Source organism: Mercenaria mercenaria, unplaced genomic scaffold (genome assembly GCF_021730395.1).
Source record: "Mercenaria mercenaria strain notata unplaced genomic scaffold, MADL_Memer_1 contig_4187, whole genome shotgun sequence".
Classification (NCBI taxonomy): domain Eukaryota; kingdom Metazoa; phylum Mollusca; class Bivalvia; order Venerida; family Veneridae; genus Mercenaria; species Mercenaria mercenaria.
The window spans coordinates 52,879-66,796 of NW_026462397.1; the positions used below are offsets into that span (position 1 = coordinate 52,879).

The 13,918-nt window shown below is 37.4% G+C and overlaps 1 long non-coding RNA gene across 1 annotated transcript in view; it reads right to left on the reverse strand.

Moving 5' to 3' along the window:
* Nucleotides 1-12,660, reverse strand: part of LOC128553682 (uncharacterized) — a 36,057-nt gene extending 23,397 nt beyond the window's left edge. Inside the window, exons 1-2 of the long non-coding RNA XR_008369409.1 lie at nucleotides 12,544-12,660; nucleotides 7,042-7,157 (exon numbers count right to left, since the gene is read on the reverse strand). This is a non-coding gene — a long non-coding RNA (uncharacterized LOC128553682). The remainder of the gene's footprint in view (nucleotides 1-7,041; nucleotides 7,158-12,543) is intronic.
* Between the last annotated feature and the right edge of the window lie 1,258 nt (nucleotides 12,661-13,918).

Here is a 13,918-nt window from a genome sequence, read left to right on the forward strand (position 1 = left end):
TTAATTTCAGGAAGATCAATTGAAAAATACAGCCTCTATCGCATATACAAGCTTTTCCTTTGATTTGACCTAGTGACCTACTTTTTGACCCCATATGACTCATATTCCAACTTGACCTAGATTTAATCAAGGCAATCATTCTGACCAAAATTCATGAAGATTAATTGAAAAATACAGCCTCTATCACATACACAAGGTTTTTCTTTGAGTTAACCTAGTGACCTATTTTTTGATCTCAGATGACCCATTTTCGAACTTGGCCTAGATTTCATCAAGGTAATCATTCTGACCAAAATTCATGAAAATTAATTGAAAAATACAGCCTCTATCGCATACACAAGGTTTTTCTTTGTTTTGACCTAGTGACCTAGTTTTTGACCCCAGATGACCCGTTTTCGAACTTGGCCTAGACTTCATCAATATAATTATTCTGACCAAAATTCATGAAGATCAATTGAAAAATACAGCCTCCATCGCATACACAAGGTTTTTCTTTGATTTGACCTAGTGACCTAGTTTTTGACCCCAGATGACTCATTTTCGAAATTGGCCTAGATTTCATCAAGGTTATCATTCTGACCAAATTACATGAAGATCAGTTGAAAAATGCAGCCTCTATCGCATACACAAGCTAAATGTTGACAAACGACAGACAGACAAACAGACGACAGACGACAGACGCCGGACATCGAGTGATCAGAAAAACTCACCTGAGCATTGCTCAGGTGAGCTAAAAATGGCTTAAACTAAGACTAACGTATGATATGCTCCAAAACAGATAAAATTGACTTATTTCTTAAATAAAATTTAATTTTATACAAATTCAATATTATTTTGAAGAAATAATATAAAACCATAATATAAATGATACTAGTTAATGTTAATGGACTACCTTTTTAACTGAGATAAATCTGTCAATAACAAAACTGACAAAAGGTGACACAGTAGGCCTGCCAACTAACTGACACTGTCTTTAACAGATGAGAACAACAAAATATTGGTAAAACCAATGGACTCAACCCAATGTAAAATTATTGCATACTAAAAGCACAGAAGGGGAATTAATCAACTGAGCACAATGTGGAAATCTGTAACAAGTTTATCTTTTTACTATTGTTTACTAATGTTGAATAATAAAAGGGCAATAATTCAGTGAATAATCATTGGACATGAGCGAGTAGTTGTTGAGAAAACCCATACACAAGACATGTGCATTTCCTCTTGGGTGTGAAGCTTCCTATGAAGTTTTGCTGAGTTCCAGCAGCTGTTTGCTGAAGTATAATCCGAACAAGAAATGGTGCTATAAAATACTAATGCTGAATAATCAAAGGGCAGCAGCTCTGTGAAAGATCATCCAGCAATATGCACATTTCCCACTAAATGTCTCCAAAGTCTCTGACACCAAAAGATTAATAATGTATAATATGACATCTAATTTCAAGGCATGAAATTTCATTGTTAACCCCAACAATAACTACAGGTACAATAACTTGTGTAAAACAAGGCAGTCTGAAAGACAGCTAAATCCCCCGCCACTGCTATGGATAGTGAAAGGGTAAACCCTTGACCTTTAGCTGTGACCTGGACCTTGAACTGACATGGCTGACTCATGAATTCTGCGCAACGTCTTGAGGTGATCATTTGACCCAAGTTTCATGAAAATTCTTCAAGGGGTTTAGGAGATACAGAGCTCAAACCTTTGAACTTGAGTTGTGACCTTGACCTTGAGTTCACATGGCTGACTCATGAGTTCTTGATGAGGTGATCATTTGACCCAAGTTTGGCGAAAATCCTTCAAGGGGTTTAGGAGATACAGAGTGGACACAAAATGGAAGGCTCAAACCTTTGACCCCAAGTTGTGACCTTGACCTTGAGCCGGCATGGCTGACTCATAATTTTTGCACATAGTTTTGATGAGGTGATCATTTGACCCAAGTTTTATAAAATTCCTTCAAGGGGTTTAGGAGATAGAGAGAGGACACAAAATGGAAGGCTAAAACCTTTGACCGTGAGTTGTGACTTTGACCTTGAGCCGGCATGGCTGACTCATGAGTTCTGCACATCGCCTTGATGAGGTAATCATTTGACCCAAGTTTCATATGAATCCTTCAAGGGAATTAGGAGAAACAGAGCAGACACAAAATGGAAGGCTCAAACCTTTGACCTTCAGTTGTGACCTTGACCTTGAGCTGGCATGGCTGACTCATAAGTTCTGCACATTGCCTTGATGAGGTGATCATTTGATCCAAGTTTGATGAAAATCCTTCAAGGGGTTTAGGAGATATAGAGCGGACACAAAACAGAAGTCTCCAACCTTTAACCCTAAGTTGTGACCTTGACCTTGAGCCAGCATGGCTGACTCATTGGTTCTGCACATTGTCTTGATGAGGTGATCATTTGACCCAAGTTTTATAAAATTCCTTCAAGGGGTTTAGGAGATATAGAGCGGACACAAAATGGAAGGCTCAAACCTTTGACCTGGAGTTGTGGCCTTGAGCTTGAGCCGACAAGGCTGGCTCATGGGTTCTGCACATCGTCTTGATGAGGTGATGATTTGACCCAAGTTTCATGAAAATCCTTCAAGGGGTTTAGGAAATATGGAGCGGACACGAGTGTTACGGACAGACGGAAGGACAGACGGAAGGACGGACAGAGACCATTCCTATAACCCCCACCACTTGTGACGGGGGATTAATAAAAGGAAGTTTCATTTGTTCATTTGGATTGAATTTTGCGGATTTGATACAACTACATAATCCATGTAAATCAACCCTCCCTCGAATACCTATGATTTTACAGTCACCTAGATCCGTGAATTTGCAGTCTAAATGTACTGTCTCAAAGTATGGTTCAGGCTTTCTGTTAAAAAACTTATTTTTCACAAAATTACTATAGAAATTTTATCTTGTTACCATTTCCCGAGTCTTGTGTGAGGTCAGGGTCACTTGAATCACACTTTGTTCAGGCTCTCTCTCTGAGGAAAACTCCAGAATATCACTACCCTTTACTTTTATTGAAAAGAAAATTGTGACCACTTACAACCACGTTTAATGATTTACTGTGTCTTAAACAAAAACATACATATACTATTGAAACTTGAAGAGTGATTAATTGGTTGACAGATTCTCAAACTTTCAACACACAGAAAATGTAAAACAAAAGGGCCATGATGGCCCTAGATCGCTCACCCTGAGTTACACAGCTCGCTTGAACAGTTTAGGTAGATGGTTATGCAAACAAAATGTCTGTGAATCATTTTTACAATAGTGCCAGTATTCTCACTGTTTGTTACTTTTGGGGTTTAAAACCATTTTCCTTATTTCAGTTATGTGACATTGGGCAGTAAATCTAACCAGTGTTCCGGTTCTCTGTACCAGTACAAACCTATTCTCTGCAAGTAATGCCAACTTCCCAACATGAATCAGAGGTGAAGGTCAAATGATTTAAGAAACAGTGTCTTTTATATAATCATCATGGAGAACATACGCTCCGCCAAGAGTTCAAATTCAAATTGAGCTAAGTTGATGGGCACACCAGTGTTTTCTAACCATAACACTGTAATACGTTTCTAGGAAATAAATACAGTTGGGTAATGTGTGTGTGTTGGGGGTGGAGTGGGGGGTGATAAAAAAGTTGGGAAATGAAGACATTAATTTATACTCAGAGACAATATCAAGCAAGTAAATTACATATGAGCCGCACCATGAGAAAATCAACATAGTGCGTTTGCGAGCAGGATGAATCCAGACCAGCCTGCGCATCCGCGCAGTCTGGCCAGGATCCATTCTGGTCACTTTCAAAGCCTATTGCAATTAGAGAAACCGTTAGCGAACAGCATGGATCCTAACCAGACTGCACGGATGCGCAGGCTGGTCTGGACCCATGCTGGTCGCAAACACACTATGCTGGTTTTCTGATGGCTCATATATATAATATATATATATATATATATATATATATATATATATATATATATATATATATATATATATATATATATATTATATATATATATATATATATAATATATATACATACATACATAATATATAGGTTCGCAGATTCTGAAAATAATTTTTAAATTTTCCATTAAATACATACAGGAACATAGGGTCATTGACCCTAAAGCGCTCACCTGTGACCAAGGCTTCAAGTGTGTTCTATAAGTACAGAGTTACAGTTTTCTTCTTTGTTAGCCTATATTATTACAAGTTACACACACTTCTGAACCTAGAACAATAATTTAGAAAATTATGGCAGACATTACAAATCTGGTATCCCACGCCAAATATCAAGGCACTAGCTATTAATGATTCAGAGAAGAAAAGTGACCACGCCCCCCTGGAACATTCTTGGTAGAGGGTCACACAAGGATCATTTGTGTAAAATAATTTTAAAATCGGGCAAGCAGTTTCACACAAGAAGATTTTTAAAGTTTCCACTATATACATAAAAGGAAAAGTGACTACGCCCTCTGGCAGCCATGTTTTTTGACGAATCAAAATAATTTGAACAATCTTGGTAGAGGGTCACACAAGCACCATTTGTGTAGAATTATTCTAAAATTGGGCCAGCAGTATCACACAAGAAGATTTTTAGAGTTTCCACTATATACATATAGGGAAAAGTGACCACACCCTCTGGCAGACATGTTTTTTGACGAATCAGTATAATTTGAACATTCTTTGTAGAGGGTGACATAAGGACCATTTGTGTGAAATTATATCAAAATCGGACCATCAGTTTAGGAGGAGATGTTGTCTGAACTTTTCCTATTTTTAGCTCTGGCAGCTCCTATGTGCAACCAAGCACAACAGTTTGAACAAATGTGGTAGAGGACCACCCAAAGAACATCATGGCCAAGTTTCATCAAAATCCATTCATTGGTTTTGGAGGAGATGTCGTTTAAACACAAATGTTGACGACAGACGACTTGATTGTCCAATACCTTCGATTAGTGGGCCAAAAGCCAAGTACCCATTTTTTAAGGGGCCAACCAATTTTTTAAGGGGCCATCAATGTCCCCCAATAACGTCCTGAGGCTCTCTGACTCGTTTACCGCAAAAAACAAAGGGCCATGACCCCTTGTTTATGAACGGCTCCCTATTCACCTCTGGGCTTCTAAAATGGCCTGTAAACCTAGTTTTGCGGCATGTCAAGACAGACGCACGGCGGACGCCGGACACAGCGTGATCACAATACCTCACCATGAGCACTTTATGCTCAGGTGAGCTGAAAAGTGGCCTCTCCCTCTGGCAGCCATTTTTTTTTTTTTTTTTTTTTTTTTGATGAATCAGAGTAATTTGAACAATCTTGGTAGAGGGTCACACAAGGACCATTTGTGTAAAATTATTTTTACAAGGCAGTCTGAAAGACAGCTAAATCCCCCGCCACTGCTATGGATAGTGAAAGGGTAAAACCTTTGATTTTAGCTGTTACCTTGACCTTGAACTGACATGGCTGACTCATGAATTCTGCACAACGTCTTGATAAGGTGATCATTTGACCAAAATTTCATGAAAATCCTTTAAGGGGTTTAGAAGACACAGAGCTGAAACCTTTGACCTTCAGTTGTGACCTTGACCTTGAGTTGACATGGCTGACTCATGAGTTCTTGATGAGGTGATCATTTGACCCAAGTTTGATGAAAATCCTTCAAGGGGTTTAGGAGATACAGAGTGGACACCAAATGGAAGGCTCAAACCTTCGACCCTTAGTTGTGACCTTGACCTTGAGGTGGCATGGTTCACTCATAATTTCTGCACATCGTTCTGATGAGGTAATCATTTGACCCAAGTTTTATAAAATTCCTTCAAGGGGTTAAGGAGATATAGAGCGGACACAAAATGGAAGGCTCAAACCTTTGACCTTCAGTTGTGACCTTGATCTTGAGTTGACATGGCTGACTCATAAGTTCTGCACATCGCCTTGATGAGGTGATCATTTGACCCAAGTTTGATGAAAATCCTTCAAGGGGTTTAGGAGATACGGAGCGGACACAAAATAGAAGTCTCCAACCTTTAACCCTAAGTTGTGACCTTGACCTTGAGCCAGCATGACTGACTCATGGGTTCTGCACATCGTCTTGATGAGGTGATCATTTGACCAAAGTTTTATAAAATTCCTTCAAGGGGTTTAGGAGATATAGAGCGGACACAAAATGGCAGGCTCAAACCTTTGACCTTGAGTTGTGACCTTGACCTTGAACTGACAAGGCTGACTCATGGGTTCTGCACATCGTCTTGATGAGGTGATCATTTGACCCAAGTTTCATGAAAATCCTTCAAGGGGTTTAGGAGATATGGACCGGACACAATTTTGTTACGGACGGAAGGACGGACGGAAAGACGGACGGAAAGACGGACGCAGACCATTCCTATAATCCCTCCGCCACTGCGGGGGATTAAAAATGGGGCTAGCAGTTTCATACAAGATCACTTTTAAAGTTTCCACAATATACATATAAGACAGTAACCACATCCCTTGGCAGCAGTGTTATTAGATGAATAGGAAGATGAACAATCTTGGTAGAGGATCACACAAGAAATATTTGTGTGAATTTATACTAAAATCAGGTCAGCAGTTTCCTACAAAAAGTGTCCATTATATACATACAGGAAAAGTAACCATGCCCACAGACAACTAGTTTTTTCATGAATCAGAACAATCTGAGTACACATAGAAGAAAGCTACATTATTAAAGGACCATTTGACAATGTGTGAAGTTATTTCAAAATTGGACTTGCAGTATAGGGGCTACAAGAGCTAAAAATAGAAAAATTTCCTCTAATAACACTGCTGCCAAGGGATGTGGTCTTTTGAAGATTTTTCTATTTTTAGCTCTTGCAGCCCCTATGTGCAACCAAGCAGAACAGCTTGAACAATTTAGGAGGAAGACCATCAAGGGAACATCCAAGCCAAATTTCTTCCACACTGTTTCAGAGGAGATGTTATTTAAAGTAATCACTATAGCTCACCCTCAGTACTTTGTATTCAGGTGAGCTAATAAAACTGCAGTTACAAAATATGTAAGATACTCACATCAGGCTGTTGTTGTTGTTCCTCAGTATCACTGTATACAACCAACAGTTCCATCATTAATAAGTTCTTGGCATCACTTTCTTTATTGCAAGATCCTTCTCCTTTAACTATATATTCTAAAATATATATTGTAGCATTTACAATTAATAACCTAAAACATAAATCTTCATACTAGATGCCCACGGGCAACATGTCGAGCCCGCTAGCTGTCAAAAAGTCTAGGAGTTGCATATGACACCCTGTCTCATTGAGGCAAACATTTAAGCCAAATGAAAAATGACTGCAAAAAAATACAATATAAGTTATTTATAGTAACAACAACGGAAAGTAAATCTTTAAACAAGAGGGCCATAATGGCCCTGTATCGCTCACCTGAGTACCATTGCTCAAAATGATATGATCAAGTTTTGACATAGAGCACATAGGCATACACATTAAATATCACCAGGATAAACATTTTTTGTAACAGTCCCTTCTGACCTAATCAGGGCCTGACCTAATCAGGGCCAATTTCCATACCATGTTTGAGGGTCCTAGGCTCAAATGCTGTATTTTTGTACTAATATGACTATTCCTTACCCTGGAAGGCTTAAATAACATTTAAAACCAATCTCATTAGATACTGCTGAGATATATTCGTTTACATAAAATAAAGGGAGGTAATTTGTCATAAATTCAGTCAAAAGTTATCTACCCTGATTGTCCGTGTCCATCTCATGGCATAAATGACATTTCAAATCAGTATCTTCAATGGTTACTGAGATACACCCATTTTAATTTGAAATAAAGGGAGGTAATTTGACATAAAATCAGTCCATAGCTATCTACCCTAGTATTGCCTCTGTCCAACTAAAGACAATAATTAAATTTCAAATGAGTTCTATAAATATTTACCGAGATAAATTCATTTTTATTAAAATCAGGGGAGGTAATTATGCATTGGTATATCCATGTAGAAGATACAGAGTACAAGCCTATACAACAATATATTAGTAAAGTATTCATATCGATAAAAGATCAATCAAGAGTTATCTAATATGACTATTTCTTACCATGGAAGACATAAATAACGTTTCAAACCAATCTCATTAGAAGCTGCTAAGGTGTATTCATTTAGATAAACAAGAGCTGTCGGATGACAGCGCGCTCGACTATTCGAAGAATTGATTGAAGAATGGGGTCAAAATATTTCCATAGATTTTCAGACTAAACAAAAAAATGGATTAAACAAAAAATGTTCCTGTATTTGTGGATTTCGATTAGTCTTGCACTAAATGGCAATGTGTGACCATGATGGCAAATATGTTAAGTTATATGTTAGGCAAAACATGGACTTATATGAAAAATTTAACTAATTTCCAAGTCCAAAAGGGGCCATAATTCAGTCAAAATAGTTGACAGAGTTATGTACTCTTGCCTACAGATGGAAATCATGTTGATAAACTAGTGTTAAAAGTTTCAAAGCCACAGTTCAAATAGTTTTGACAAAACGCTGACTTGTAAGAAAAACTGAACAAATTTGAAAGTCCAAAAAGGGCCATAATTCAGTCAAAATAGTTGTCAGAGTTATGTACTCTTGCCTACAGATGGAAATCATAATGATAAACAAGTGTTTAAAGTTTAAAAGACATATGTCAAATAGTCTTGACAAAACATGGACATATACAAAACAGAACCAGTTTCCAAGTTCAAAAAGGGCCATAATTCAGCCAAAAAAGAGGAGAGAGTTACGTACTCTTGCCTATTGATAGAGACTTTTATACTGAACAAGATATAAAAGTTTCAAAGCCATATGTCAAACACTTTACACAAAATATAAACTGGTACGAAAAACTTAACCAAGATTTCTAAGTCAAAAGGGGCCATAATTCAGTCAAAATGCTTGATGGAGTTAAGTACTCTTGCCTACAACTGGATATTGTGATGGTAAACAAGTGTTGAAAGTTTCAAAGCTTTATCTCAAAAGACTTTGTCAAAATGTGGACTGGTACGAAAAACTTAACCAAGATTTCTAAGTCAAAAATGGGCCATAATTCAGTCAAAATGCTTGATGGAGTTATGTACTCTTGCCTACAACTGGACATGGTGATGGTAAACAAGTGTTGAAAGTTTCAAAGCTTTATCTCAAAAGACTTTGTCAAAATATGAACTGGTACGAAAAACTTAACCAAGATTTCCAAGTCAAAAAGGGGCCATAATTCAGTCAAAATGCTTGACAGAGTTATGTACTCTTGCCTATAACTGGACATGGTGATGGTAAACAAGTGTTGAAAGTTTCAAAGCTTTATCTCAAAAGACTTTGTCAAAATATGAACTGGTACGAAAAACTTAACCAAGATTCCTAAGTCAAAAGGGGCCATAGTTCAGTCAAAATGCTTGACAGAGTTATGTACTCTTGCCTATAACTGGACATGGTGATGGTAAACAAGTGTTGAAAGTTTCAAAGCTTTATCTCAAAAGACTTTGTCAAAATATGAACTGGTACGAAAAACTTAACCAAGATTTCTAAGTCAAAAGGGGCCATAATTCAGTCAAAATGCTTGACAGAGTTATGTACTCTTGCCTATAACTGGACATGGTGATGGTAAACAAGTGTTGAAAGTTTCAAAGCTTTACCTCAAAAGACTTTGTCAAAATGTGGACTGGTACGAAAAACTTAACCAGGGTGTGACGCCGACGCCGACGCCGACACCGACGCCGACGCCGTGGTGAGTAGGATAGCTCTACTTATTCTTCGAATAGTCGAGCTAAAAATATGGGGAGGTAATTTGTCATAAATTCAGTCAATATGTATCTTCCCTGATTGTCCAAGTCCATCTGTTGACATAAATGAAATTTCAGATCAGTATCTTCATTAGTTACAGAGATATACCAATTTTAATTTGAAATAAAGGGAGGTAATTTGACATAAAATCAGTCCATAGTTATCTACCCTGATTGTCTCAGTCCAACTAATGACAATAATGAAATTTCAAATAAGTCCTATAAGGACTTACTGATATAAATCCATTTTGATTACATTCAGGGGAGGTAATCAGATATATAAAAACTCTGGAACCTATGATTGGATCTGACAGATTTGTTATGGAATCCAAGATTTATTGTTGTTGAAGATATTTTGGAAATTTGTATCAAATCAAAACATAAATGAAGTCTCTATATGGCTGCAAAAGCCAAAATAGCTAATTCTGGCCCTATTAGGGGTCATAACTCTGGAACCCATTATGGAATCCAGCCAGTTCAAAGTAAGAACCAAGATCTTGTGGTGAAACAAGTTGTGTGCTAGTTTGGTTAAAATCAAATCATAAATGAAGCTGCTATTGTGCAGACAAGGTCAAAATAACTAATTTTGGCCCTTTCAGGGGCCGTAACTCGGGAACCCATTAAGGAATCTGGCCAGTTCAGGAAAGGAACCAAGATCTTATGGTGATACAACTTGTGTGCAAGTTTGGTTAAAACAGAATTATAAATGAAGCTGCTATTGTGCAGACAAGGTCAAATTAGCTAATTTTGGCCCTTTCAGGGGCCATAACTCTGGAACCCATTAAGGAATCTAGCCAGTTCAAAAAAGTAACCAAGATCTTGTGACAATACATGTTGTGTGCAAGTCTGGTAAAAATCAAATCATAAATAAAGCTGCTATTGTGCAGACAAGGTCAAATTAACTGATTCTGGCCCTTTCAGGGGCCGTAACTCTGGAACCTATAATGGGATCTGGCCAGTTCAAGAAAGGAACCGAGATCTTATGGTGACACAAGTTGTGTGCAAGTTTGGTTATAATAAAATCATAAATGAAATCACTTTCGTGCAGACAAGACATTGTTGACGGACGCACACACGCAAAGACGACAGACAAAGGGTGATCACAAAAGCTCACCTTGTCACTATGTGACAGGTGAGCTAAAAAAATCAAAGTCCACACAAAAATCCTTACTAGTAGAGTTGGTCAAAATACACCTCAAAATTGGATGTAACATGCATGGTGTACTACAGAAAAGTGGTCTTGATTTTTCCCTATGACCAGTAATAAAAAAGTTACAATATAAGCTATTTATAGTAACAACAAAGGGAAGTAATTCTAGGTTCTTGCACATGACACTCCTTCTCATGATGGTAAACATTTGGGCTAAGTTACATCAAAATCCCTCCATGTATGAAGAAAAAATGCTCCAGACAGTCATTATTGAATTTAACCTTTGACCTCCAAGTGTGACCTTGACCTCTGAGATAGGAACCTGCGGTTTGCGCATAACACTCCGTCTCACTGGAAAATTTGTCGGGGGCGTCATAAAATGACCGCTGAAAGGAGGTGACCGCTGATCGGAGGTGACCGTTAGTACAGGTTAGACTGTATACCAAATATCAAAAGCCTAGGCCTTGACCTTTCAGTCAAGAAGATTATTAAAAACTTTGTCCTATATGTCTATGTAAAACTTGGGACCCCCGGGGCAGGGCCTCTTTTTACCCCAGGGGCATAATTTGAATAATCTTTGTAGAGGACCACTAGGCAATGCAACATACAAAATATCAAAAGCCTAGGCCTTGAAGTTTCAGACAAGAAGATTTTAAAAATATTCCTATGTAAGTCTATGTAAAACTTGGGACCCCTGGGACAGGGCCTCTTTTCACCCCATGGACATAATTTGAACAATCTTGTTAGAAGACCACAAGGCAATGCTACATACCAAACATTAAAGGCCTAGGTCTTGTGGTTTCAGACAAGAAGATTTTTAAAAGTTTTTTCCTATAGAAGTCTATGTAAAATTTGGGACCCCCAAGGCGTGGCCTCTTTTCACCCCAGGGGCATAATTTGAACAATGTTTATAGAGGATCATTAGATGATATCACATGCCAAATATTGAACTCTACGCCTTTGGACAAAGTTTCAAAGCTATATGCAATATGTCCTTGCATGCAAATCTTTAACCAAGGTGTGACACCAACGTCCACGCCAGGGTAAGTAGAATAGCCAGACTATTCTACTATTCTTTAATAGTCGAGACCTTATGTAATATAGCAGATGCGGAACAATTACTCTGAATCAAACTGATTCAGTAATAACCCAGACAGAGTGAAGTGCATCAAAACTTTAACCTGAAATTCTAAGTAAAAAGGGGGATAATTCATGACATACTGGTTCAAGAGTTAATATCTTTGTGCCACATGATGTTGGTGATGTTGAGGAATAACTATTTTTAAGTTTGAAGTAAATCCAACCAGTAATTACAGAGATACAGAGAATGTACATCAAAACTTTAACCGGCGGTGCGGACAATGAAGGATGCGAATGCATGGAGTAGGATAGCTCTTCATATACTTTATACAGCCAAGCTAAAAAGTGCCTTCCGACCCGCCATACAATTAATTCTGGAACTGCCCTAAGATAATCATATTTAGCAGATCAAACTTTAATTCAATTTTTAGCAATGATTATTCTGTTTGAAAAGTTCACTTCCCTTTCCAAGCTTATAATGTAAAATTACAAATTAATCATAAACCTACCTTTATCACTTTTAATAACAGCAATGAGGATTGGATACTTTGTGGGTCTCTAAGTAGTAGCAAAAAATCAGGAATCTCTCATTTTCTACAAAAGGGAGGCTGTGTTCTGATCTGAAAACAAAATATTTTTGAATAACAGTCATATATATTATCTTAACAAACAAGATGGTCCTATATTGCTCACCTGAGTGATATTTGTGTCAGTGGAAGTATATCATATGACATACATAAAAACAAGCAAATTCAATGAATTGGTATCCCCCGCCAAAAGGGTTTGTGGTGAGGAATGGCAAAAAAATATATCCGGCAAAAAGTTAAGGATGTTAATAAGAAGCAAATAATTTCATTAATCAAAATCAATTTAACAGAAAACAAATGTTTAATTAAAGGGTACATAATAAATGTATGATACTTTGATCCTGACTAAAGAGTTTATTTTGAATGGGATATGCTTACTGTAATAAGCTTAGCTTTTAAAATTAAATGCAGTTATTTGAAATGTAAGCTTGAAGTTTAACTGGAACGAAATATTGTCTTTGAGTGGTTTGGATCGGGAGGGGGAGGGGTGTGATCAAGGTAAGGGGGTCACCAGTGTGGGTACACAACTTCACATGTTTACAATTAATGTTCATGGAAAGAAATTTAATGAAATTCTACCAAATGGTAAGTTTGTTATATACAAATATGTGGATTTTTATACAATTAAAGGGCAATAACTCTTAATTTACAAATAAATCCGAACGAAATTGTGTGTACACAACCACATTATGGTTATCTAAATTCTGTTTAAGTTTCATAGTTCTAGGTCAAATATATCAGAAGTTATGATGCAGCAATTGCCATATTTATCGTACCCTATATAGTTAACACTAGAAACTTCTAAGGGCCATAACTCTGGTGTTACTTGGGCAATCTGACTGAAACTTGATGGGCCGCAAGAACTCATAGTGGTGAACATGTATATGAAGTTTTAAATAAATATTTCCAACCATTTCCTAGATATGGCTCCAGACGGACGGAAGGACGGACAACACCAAAACTATATTTCTCCGACTTTCGACGGGGGATAACAAGTGAATGAAGTATTGCCATGCAATAGAAAGTCCCCTACTTGAAGGCTCCTAATTTTCTCTACTGCTATTTATATTAACAACAAAGGGATGGTAATCCTTAAAAAAAAAATCTATATAATATTAGTCCACATATAACTCATTACCAGTTAGAGTCAAAATACACCTAACAAGAGGGCCATGAAGGCCCTGTACCGCTCACCTGACCTACTGACCTAAAGATCATCAAGATTAACATTCTGACCAAGTTTCATTAAGATATGGTCATAAATGTGGCCTCTAAAGTGTTAACTAGCTTTTCCTTT